We start from the raw sequence: 11498 nt of genomic DNA, 5'->3' as shown, positions 1-11498 counted from the left end.
AGGTAAAACTAAACTGTTGTTATATTTATTTGTTAAAATGGATAAAAGGAAACTTAAAGAGCATAATCCCTTCAGGTATTTTCATTGGGTTGTCTGGTGGCTTTGGCATTCTAGCTCTGAGTTTTAGTGCAGTATTTTTAATTCGTAGATGGAAAATAAATGTTCAACAGCAACTACGGAAGAAGTATTTTCGGAAGAACCAAGGTCTTCTCCTAGAAACGTTGATATCATCTGATGAAAGTGCAAATGACAAAACAAAGATTTTCTCGTTAGAAGATCTAGAAAAAGCAACAAATAACTTCGATCCTACACTTATCATCGGCTCTGGGGGGCATGGCATGGTTTATAAAGGCATATTATCTGATCAGTCTGTTGTTGCAATAAAAAAGTCTAAGGTCATCAAGCAGTGTGAGATTAGTCAATTCATCAATGAGGTTGCAGTCCTGTCTCAGATAAATCACAGAAATATTGTAAAGCTCTTTGGATGTTGTCTTGAAACGGAGGTTCCACTCTTGGTGTATGACTTTGTATCCAGTGGCTCATTATCTCAAGTTCTTCATGCTGATTCAAGTGATGGTTTTTCTTTGTTTTGGAGTGATTACTTGAGGATTGCCCTGGAAACAGCAGGAGCTCTATCATATCTCCACTCTTCAGCTTCAATATCAATCTTCCATCGTGATGTGAAGTCCTCAAATATTCTCCTGGACGAGAACTACACAGCTAAAGTTTCAGATTTTGGTGCTTCTAGACTGGTTCCAATTGATCAAACACACATTGTTACCAATGTGCAAGGTACATTTGGGTACTTAGATCCAGAGTATTTCCATACCAGACAGCTGAACAGGAAGAGCGACGTGTACAGTTTTGGTGTGGTACTTGTGGAGTTGCTTCTTAGAATGAAACCTATTTTCACGAGCACATCAGGCACCATACAGAACTTGTCAAGCTACTTCCTCCAGGAGTTTCGTGAGGGAAGGATAACAGGTATTGTCAACTCTCAGATCCTCGAGGAAGCAAGTGAGGAAGAGATCAACAATGTTGCCAGTATTGCTGAGGCATGCTTAAGACTGCGCGGTGCAGAAAGACCCACCATGAAACAAGTTGAGGTGAAATTGCAGATTCTACGAACCAAAAGGACGAAGTTATGCCAAGTGGATCCAATAAATGAAGAACAAATGCAGTCAAGATTACAAACTCGAAGAGCTAGAGTTGCTCTCCAGTCGTCTACGATGCATTTGGGTGACAGAATCAAGTTACGGTCAAGAGACAACCAATGATACTATGGCTTACATGTTCTCTTTTCCAAGAATTATATAACTTACGTACATGTTAGAGTTCGTGGCATCTGCTTGTCGACCATGCTACATGTGTTTATTGAATTTTTGTAGTAGATGATGATATTTTCTTTCGTAAACTCTGTCGACTGGGATTGTATTATAGGCAGTCAATAAAACATAGCTTGTTCCCCCTACTAGGTAGGGTTACAGGTATTGTAATGGTACAAGTTTCCTATTGTAATGGGATTTCCTTGTACGTTTTCATGTGTTCTTCTTGGCTTGTTGCTTCTTCTGTACTTTGTTTATGCAAACTGATTATTATCTGGAAGTGTCAAGTGAGTTGCTGGCCTGTAATATTGATCATATGTTCGACAACACATGTTGGCGCGGATTTATCGTTTTTGGCATCTTGGCGTTCTCTCCTAGCACAAATGACAGGCAGTTCGGTGTGTGTTATTAGAGAGAGAGAGAGAATTGGAGCATTAATTGAAGAAATAAAGATCCATATTGCCTTTTTTTTCAGGGTGCAAAAAACGGTGAGCACATCATTTCCCTTGGTCACAAATTTCTCAGTTCCGAACCCGGGTGCAATATCCGTTCATGACCAAGCTAAATAACAAATAACAGGATGAATGTTTTGCCGTGTAATAATTCATACTGACATGTCAATTAGAAATGCATGACGGAATACAAAGGTGATCTTGTTCCATTCCAAAGCTTACGATCACAATACTTTGTAGTAGTACTATTTTGTAGTACAATTCATTAATTTAATTACCTGGACATAAACTCAACACCCTACCTTGCACAGTACCAGACAAGTATATTGTACTCCCTTCAATCAATATTAATTGACGTTGCTTTAGTACAATTTAGTAGAAAGTAAGTTGTACTAAAGCAGCGTCAATTAATATGGATCGGAGGGAGTACTATTTTGTTCAAAAATATTACACTATCGATGATTAGTTAAATTTCAATCCCAGTCGTGAGTTCACGAAAGGAAATATATAACAAATAAGCCATGTAAATTTCACTAAACGCATCTAGCGCGGTAGACTAGCTGATTCCATGAACTCTTGCTGCAAGTCATAGCACCCTTGGCTCGACTCTAAGTTGACTCTGCAACCCAATTCCGTGGCTGGCGACTGGAAATCAACTTCAGCTCCTTGAGTTAACAAGGTTGGCTGTGTTTGTTCTTCATTGCTTGGATCTTGACATGAGCTTGCTCTAGTTGTTCGTAAAGTCTGCAACTCAACCTCAACTTGTTTCATGGTGGGTCTTTCTTCACCATGCAGTCTTAAGCACCGTTCCGCGAGAGTGGCGACATTGATAATCTCTTCCTCAGTTGCTTCCTCAAGGACTTGAGAATTCAGTATATCGGCGATCCCTCCCTCGCTCAACTCCCTTAGGAAGTAGTTTGATAAATTCTGCATTGTGCCTGATTCACTTGTGATGATAGGCTTCATTCGAACAAGCAACTCCACTAGTACCACACCAAAACTATACACATCACTCTTCTCATTTAACTGTCTGGTATGAAAATACTCTGGATCTAAGTACCCAAATGTACCTTGCACATTCGTAACAATGTGCGTTTGGTTGATTGGAACCAATCTAGAAGCACCAAAATCTGAAACTTTAGCTGTGTATTTCCCGTCCAGGAGTATATTTGACGATTTCACGTCACAATGGAAGATTGACATTGAAGCCGCGGAGTGGAGATAAGATAGTGCTCCTGCTGTTTCCATGGAAATCCTTAAGTAATCATCCCAGGACAAAGAAAAACTATTGCTTGAGTCCGCATGGAGGAATTGAGACAGTGAGCCACCAGACATATGTTCATAGACGAGCAGTGGAACCTCAGTTTCTAGACAACAGCCAAAGAGCTTTACAATGTTTCTATGGTTTATTTGCGAGAGGATTGCGACCTCATTGATGAATTGAGTGATCCCTGCCTGCTCAATGACCTTAGGCCTTTTTATTGCAACCACACGTTGATCAGATAATATGCCTTTATAAACCGTGCCATGGCCCCCACTCCCAATGATGCGTGCCCTATCAAAGTTGTCTATTGCTTTTTCTAGCTCTTGTAACGAGAAAATCTTTGCTTTGTCATTTGCACTTTCATCAGATGATATCAACGTTTCAAGGAGAAGACCATGGTTCCTCTGGAATCAATTCTTCCGTAGTTGCCGTTGAACATTTCTATTCCATCTACGAATGAGAAATGTTGCACTAAAACTCAGAGCTAGAATGCCGAAGCCAGCACACAACCCAATAATAATACCTGAAGCCATGAAGCTCTTTTAAGTTTCTTTTTATACTTTTTATCAAATATAACAACAATTTAGTCTTACCTGAAAGCAGAATTTGTTGTTTTGTTGTTGTACACTGCATTTTGTCCAGATCATACTCGGTACCGCGAGGACACTCCGTACAATAGAAGCTTCCTTCAATATTATGGCAGTTCGCTTTACAGATGTTTGGTTGGAGGCATTCATTAATATCTGAAATTAACAAGATCTTGTGCGTCAATGAAGTAATTAAATAACATAGCACAGAGTACATGCCTCGATTAACACAAAATACAATTGACTGTAACCTACATAGATGGTATAAAGCAAATAGAAAGTGGAGTAGTAATTTTCGCAATGTAATGACAATTCACCAGCAAAAAGAGCACACATATTTTTATATGTTTGTGCAACTTCTTTGTAGAAATTTAACAATTACTCTCTTCATTTCACAATAAAACACATAATGTGGGAGTTAATGAGAAATTATTATGCGTGCCATATTAAATGACATACTATGAACAGGCCAGAGAGCAAAGACATTCTCAATGAACAAATACTTTGAAGCAGAAACTCCCGATGCCAAGTTCTGATTTAATATGGCATCTAGTAGTACTTCTGATTTTCTCTAACGGCAGTTTGGGTGTTTGGTATTTTGGAATATTTCCAACAAGTTTTACGCACTAAAATATACCTCACGTCAAAAAGTCTCTACAAGATCAAATGTTGTGACTCCCACTTGAGAGCCAATGATCAGCCATCCAGCCTACATGTAAGAGTATAAATTTGCTTCACTGATATATGCTAGCCTAGATTAATTTCCAAGTTGGGGTTCTAACTTCTAAGCATACTTCATGAAAAATTTAGGGACCCGTCTTCTCCCAATTTTGCACTTACTTAATCTTTTGGGCAAACTCAAATTACCCAGGTACTCCAGTGATGAGCAACATTCACTGTTAGCCTTTCAATAAATATGTAAGTACAAACACTGTTCGTCTTTGAACAAATATGTAAGTACAAACATTGTAAAACTAGTTTTCATGATGTACATAGAAAATCTATATAGGCTTTATCAATAAACATCTAGACATATACTCCCTCTGTTCCTAAATATAAGTCTTTGTAGAGATTTCACTATGAACTACATACGGATGTATATAAATGCATTTTAAGTGTGGCTTCATTCATTTTGCTCCGTATGTAGTCCACCTAGTGAAATCTCTACAAAGACTTACATTTAGGAACGGAGGGGAGTAGATGTTTGGCAGAGTAGTTTTCAAGTATTTTAAGATGGAGGTAGTAACATTGGTACTCCCTCTGTTCCAAACTGTAAAGCGACCACACATCCAAAGATTTCAACCTAAAAATAACTAAACCAATATAATGTGATTTATGTACTCCCTCCATCCGGAAATACTTGTCATCAAAATGCATTTTGATGACAAGTATTTCCGGACGGAGGGAGTAATACCAAAGTGATGCCATTGGACAATACTTCTAGATACAAATCCAATGGTACAAGTGTTGGTCAAACTTGACTCTTGAGACGTGTTTTACACTTTGGAATGGCGAAGAAAATCCTAATTAATGGATAATGAAAGTTATCTTGTATGCACGACATGCGTGCAACGGAAGCCAGAAACAATCTACTAGGTAGATGCCATATGAAATTGAAATGGTTATATACATTATGTGCGATGCGTGCATGCATGTGTGTGAGAGATAGAGGGTACCTCGACAGCCATTTTGGATGTATGGGTTTCCTTTGAAGCCGTCAGTGCATTTACAACGATAACCGACATAGGTGTCTTCTTTAGTAGCTTCAGAAAATCTATAGTCAATTGTAGCATTTACTCCCACGCACCTGCTGTTGATACTCACACAAGCATATCCAGATGTATCAAGTTGGGCTTCTAGGCAACTTAGATTGGCAGCTACCCACTGCAGAGAGGATAAAAACTCATAACCCACAAAAAGGATGCGTCCTCCAGATATTTGTTCTACAGGGCTATGGTCGTTGTACTCAAAGGTCCCTTTTTCAATATTCATGCCGGCCACCTCAAAATCCTCCAGCATTAGAACAGTCGATGACGTTGTATTTGTGCAGTTGAGGTGAAACTCTTCCCGGGCAAAGCAACCCTCTTCTAAGCCAAACGGGAATTCCACAGTAATGTTACCACACCGACGAGTACAGTCAACCCTACTCGGAATTGGATTATACCCTAGTTTGAGTGGTAGAAGGTTAGTACATATTCAAGTTTCAACGCCTATAAAATACCTAACGAAGTTGTATGTGTCCAGTCGCTTGATTGACAGTAGTTACCTTTGTCTTTGGAGCAGCCTTCTTTAATGAAGGGGTTGCCTGAATAGCCGGGGTTGCAGACGCAGATGTAGCCTTCTACATCGTAGCAGTCGGAGTGTTTGCTGACACAGGCGTATGCTGTCCTGTCTCGCATGGCAGCAACACAGTTGGGTTGATCCACTATTTGCCACAAAATCATGACACCACCATCATCTGTTATACTGATTCTATCCCACAGTGGAGCAGTCCGGTTAGACTTAGACCCTGCACCGTTGTTGATTTTTTTGTGCCCCTGGACAAATTTAAGGTGAAAAGCACCATTGTCAAGGGCACCAACATTAAAACTACAACAGCCGGTGCCGTTACAATGGTGCCTAGCCACCGTCTCTGTGATCCCTTGGTCTGGGCACACAGTTCTGCAGGCCCGTGTGGTAGTGCCGGCATTGTCATTGACCCAATACACGTCCAGGTCACAGCCGGTGATGTTTAGAGCTGTTTGCCCGATGTACTCAAAGGACCTCCCAGGCGGTTTGAAAGACCAGTCATAGACATGGACACCAGGTTTCATGAGGATGGTATGCCGGAAGGAGGTACTGAAGATTCTGTCAAGATGAAGATTGCCATCATCCTGATAGCTAACGGCAAGGTCATCGAGCACCTCGCTGATGCCGTCGCTCAGGAAGAGCGTGGGGGGCTTAGTGGTGTCGTTGCAAGTGAGATTAAAATCTGGACCACGGGAGCACCTGGATCCGATGCCGAAGGGGTAGTCGACGCTCAGATTGCCGCAGCTCGTTGGGCAACCTTCAAGAGTGGCACCTGGATGTGCCCAACTCCCTTCAGGATCGTGGCTGGCTACAGCCACGGATGCTGGCAGAAAGAGTGATGCATACATCATTGGCAGCAAGGCGGCCATGATCTATCTATACACCTTGTGTGGCCCCTCAACTTTCACTCAAGAAATCCAAGTCAGGCACCAGAGCGACGATGTATATATGTTATCCAATCGAAGAAGACACAGTGAATGGCCATAAGAAGAACCCATCCTGGACTGAACTCCGGTGCCTGTGGCTGTGGTTGATTTGATGAGTGACTGATCGAGTGAGACCGAGATGGCCACATTATAGAATACATAGAGGGCTACTTTTCATGTGGTCGACCGGCAACCTCTCCAAGTCGAGTCAATGCCTACCGTCTTGTGCAGGTTAAGTTATTCAAGCCCATCAAAGGGGGCATTATATTGACAAGTCTTTGCCAGATGGCGGATTTCTACCCACAATGAATCACATCGCAATATTTGGCTTGTGGTTCATATGCTGCACGGAGAGAAGAATTGCTATCATGACAGGAAATTCATGCCAAACTTAATGGAGAAAGGCACAGCTGAAAACCCTTGCCGTGTAAATTGAGGCCAACATATGAGCAGGCAAAGCAACAACAATCTGCGCAGAAAACTGACGAGTAGGGTCTCGCGCAATTGATTGTGGATGCTGTCCTCATCAACCATAGCAGCTGTTTGCAATCTTAAGTCCTTTCTAGTGGAAGATAAGCTTACTAACAGCTACTAACAGTATCTGAATTCATCCCCAATTTTAGCTGTTGTTTGTTCAAGCTGCACCCATGTGCATACAGAAGCAAAATATTGTGACCGCTGGCAAGTAGTTAGAGATGCAGACTCAAGTGGAAATTAACAAGACATGCGCACCTGTACACGGATTCCACGCCTGTAGCTGTTGTTGATTTGATAAGTGTAGTGAGGCCGACATGGACATTGTCATATTATTATACATGGCTACTTTTAATGGGGTCGACCTGCGACCTCGCAAGTCAGTCAATTCATGCCGGCTTGTGCAGGATATTCTAGCCCATCAAAGAGGGCATTGACAAGTCTTGGCGGGCCGGCTGATTTCTACCCACAGTGGATCACATCGCAATATTAGTCTTGTGGTTCATGCTGCACAGAGAAAAGAATTGCTAACATGACAGGGGAAGGGGATTCATGCGAAAATAGTTACTACTGAAAGCTCTTGCCGTGCAAATTGATGGTAACATATGAGCTAGTGAGAAGGCCAGCAATCTGCAAAGAAACTCATGTGAATGTGAAACCGTACCGCGCAATCGATTGTGGATGCCGTCCCCATCAACCCTGGCAGCCGTCGGGCAATCTTCAGTCTCGCCTAGTTGAAGATAAGATAACTTACTTACTTACAGCTAGTAACAGTACCTGAAATCATCCCCAATTTCAGCTGCTCTTTGCTCAGGCTGCACCTGGAACCAAGGGCATATCGGAGTAAAAATTCTGGCCGCTGGAGAGAGGTTAGATATACAGAAGTCAATCTGCAAAGAAACTCATGTCAATGTGGAACCGTACCGCGCAATCGGTTGTGGATGACATCCCCATCAACCCTGGCAGCCGTCTGGCAATCTTCAGCCCCGCCTAGTAGAAGATAAGCTAACTGACAGCTACTAACAGTAAATGTCAAGAGAGAGCGGGGTAGACCGAATTTGACATGGGGGGAATCCGTTAAGAGAGATCTGAAGGATTGGAGTATCATTAAAGAGCTAGCTATGGACAGGGGTGCGTGGAAGCTTGCTATCCATGTGCTAGAGCCATGACCTGGTTGCGAGATCTTATGGGTTTCACCTCTAGCCTACCCCAACTTGTTTGGGACTAAAGGCTTTGTTGTTGTTGTTGTTGTTATTGTTGTTGTTGTTGCTGTTGTTGTTGAGGGGTGGACGAGCACAGATAGGAATGTGGTCGCACCACGCATTGGGTTGGGCCCTCGTTTTTTGCCTGGGGAAATGAAGGAAAGAAAATGGAAAGACGGCCCAAGCCCATAATGCGGCCCATACTCGAGCGTTCTTGTCCTGACTTATTGGTAGTGTTTGTGCGGGTGAAAGGGCGACAATATCGTTGCTTCAATCCGATTGAATCCTCTTTATCAAAGTCTCAAAAGTGTTTCTAAAAAATCGTTTTCCCCTAAAAAAGTTCTATAACTTCACTACCAAACAACATTTTTTTAGTTTCCATGCCCCGTCCGATCCATATTGCATCGTTGAGCATCAAATAAACAATAAAAAAACAAAAAGATGACATATACACCAAAAGTAGACAGTAACCTAAATGGATCTCGCGAGTGGTTAGATTTCGCCAGGCCAACAAGAGAGGGTCCCTTTGTGATCCACCGGCGCCGCCGCTGATTCCCTCTCCCTCGGCTAGCCGCTCTGGCGGCAGGTGGAGGGTCGGGGAACCTTGGATCTGGGTGTTGGTTGGGTTCTTAGTAGGGTTAAGGGTTGAGGGAGACGCTGTTGAGGCCATTGCGGCGCCTGTGAATAAGTCTCCCCAGGCTTCGTACACAGTTAGGCGGGGCTCTTGCCTTCGTCTAGGAGCCAACAGGGTGAGGGATCCCCTGATCTCGTCAAGGTCATGGGCTACAATGTCTGGAGAGACCGACACTGTCCGGGTTGGACCTTAGATGGGTGGTGGTTCTATGTAGACATAGTTTCTTCTTCCTCTTTGCCGGTATGATATTTTTGCTGCTGTTCTTCCTCTTTCTTTATGTTGTTGCTGGACGGATATTCTGCTTTGCCCGGGCGGTTGGCCCGGCCGCAGCGACGGAGCCAGATTTTAGTTCTCTTCCTTCTGGAAGGGTCACATATATAGTGGTACTCAAAGCCATGGATGGCGAAGACTGATGCAGGTGTGTTGGATGCACATGTGTTTCCTTGTCTTTTCGGTGCCAAGGCGAAGAAAAGGGGAAGCGGCATGGCAGCGATTATGCCGTTGTTGAAGATGATGATCTGTTTGGGTCTTGTTACAGATTCTTGTGTTGCATGGGTCTTCTCGCAAGGTTAGGGATGATACACAGGGTTTCGGAGATCTTCGTGTTTACAGGTAGTGTTAGGATGCTCTTTGTTATTCTGGTTTAGTGTGTGTGTTAGAATGTGCTTGTATGGGTTAAAGACTATTATTTCGTGATTTGAATACAAGCATACTTTCAAAAAGAAAAGATGATTGTTTGAAGCAATTTTTTGACAAACATAGTATAAGATACACTCTCACAAACACGTATCTACACTCATCCCTATAAACATAAGCATGTACACCCTATCCATCTCTATGGCCTTCACACTAAAAAACATTCCATATTTATATTTACGAGACACCAAAGCATCAACTTTTTTTGAACATAGTACAGACGCAAGCGCTCATATATACGTGCATACACTCGCCCCTATGAACGCACAGATGCACACCCTACCCCTATGAGCACCTCCATGAGACTGAGCCGAAATATCATCTTGAAATTTTACAAAGTCACCGTAGGCGCCTCGTAGTCGATGAGAACGTCTCCTCCCACTGAAAGTGTATTGCCAGAAATCCTAAAATAAATCTAGCAATAAATGTGAGCACCAGGATTTGAACCCTGATGGGCTGGGGATACCACTGTCATAGGTTGGTTCGCCCAAAACGTCAACTTTGGTTGCTTGGGTCGCACGTAGGTCACACCTACAATGCAAAATCTAGCCCCGTAAGGGTCCTCAGCCTGGCCAGGCTGAGAGAAACGTAGGATTCTGACGTTTCCCTCGTGGAGGCCCAACTGGGGCAAATTGGCAGCACCACAATGCAGGCCCTTCTGGTGACTCTTAATGGGTTTAATGCGGTAATTTTGGGTGCACAATATTCCCATCAGTTTGCATGTGGTCATGGTGATTTACTCTGTGCACAATATTCACTTTACTAGTCTGCCCTCGATTGCAGCTTAAGCAAACACCATCTTAAATTGGGGAACGGAATTCAGTTACTGTAGTCAGCTCGGTTGGAAACGACCGGTTTGCTTATCTTCACTGGGTGGCACTGAAGATTGGCATCCGGCTCTCACTATCGATAGGCATTCAATGTCTATCTTTGGAGCAAAAACCGCAAGCCAGATACTGCAATGCGGTTTATTCTGAACAGAAATGAGCCATTTTACAAAGACTTTTCAACACGCCCTTACATGGGCTAGAATATCCTGCCAGAAGAAAGCAGGAATTGACTGACCTGCGAGGTTGCTGTGTGCCAGCATGACCACAAGAAAGTAGTCGAATGTGCCCAAATAAACCACATCAACATACTCTGGAGTCCAGGTGCTTACTTGTCCTGTTCTTCACCATGTCTTCTTACTTGGGTCTAGTGTCACCACACGAAAGTTTGGCGTGAGTTTTCTTAGTAAAATATGTGGTGATATGATTTATCGGGGGCAGCTTTCAGTCGGACATGCAAAGACTTCTTAGCACCCTCTTCGATGGGCTAGAATTACGTGCACGAAAAGGTATTGACTGGCTCACAAGATCACGCTGCAGCATAGCCACAAGAAAAGTAGCAGCATAATTTATTGTGGTCATGGCGACCTCACTTTCATGGTCAGACATGCATAGACACTATTAACAACCCCCCCCCCTCCCCTCCCTCCCCGCGTAAAAATCCACACACTTGCAAAGCTGCACTGCTGCTTGACCTGAATTTCTCTAGCAAAGTTGGGAGCTGTGCAAGGCGTGCCGGAAGATCATGGGCATCTTGCCGGTGATCTATGTACTACTCCCTTTGTTGGTACTCGAGTCACTAGGAAAGCTAAATGCGCTATC

The 11498-nt window shown here is 43.1% G+C and overlaps 1 pseudogene; it reads right to left on the bottom strand.

Annotated features, from left to right (window-relative positions):
• Positions 1-2320: 2320 nt before the first annotated feature.
• LOC123172477 (wall-associated receptor kinase-like 3) lies at positions 2321-6846 on the bottom strand (annotated as a pseudogene).
• Positions 6847-11498: the final 4652 nt, after the last annotated feature.

This window comes from Triticum aestivum, unplaced genomic scaffold (genome assembly GCF_018294505.1).
Source record: "Triticum aestivum cultivar Chinese Spring unplaced genomic scaffold, IWGSC CS RefSeq v2.1 scaffold125611, whole genome shotgun sequence".
NCBI classification, from domain to species: Eukaryota; Viridiplantae; Streptophyta; class Magnoliopsida; order Poales; family Poaceae; genus Triticum; species Triticum aestivum.
This window is presented reverse-complemented; position numbering and strand designations above follow the sequence as displayed.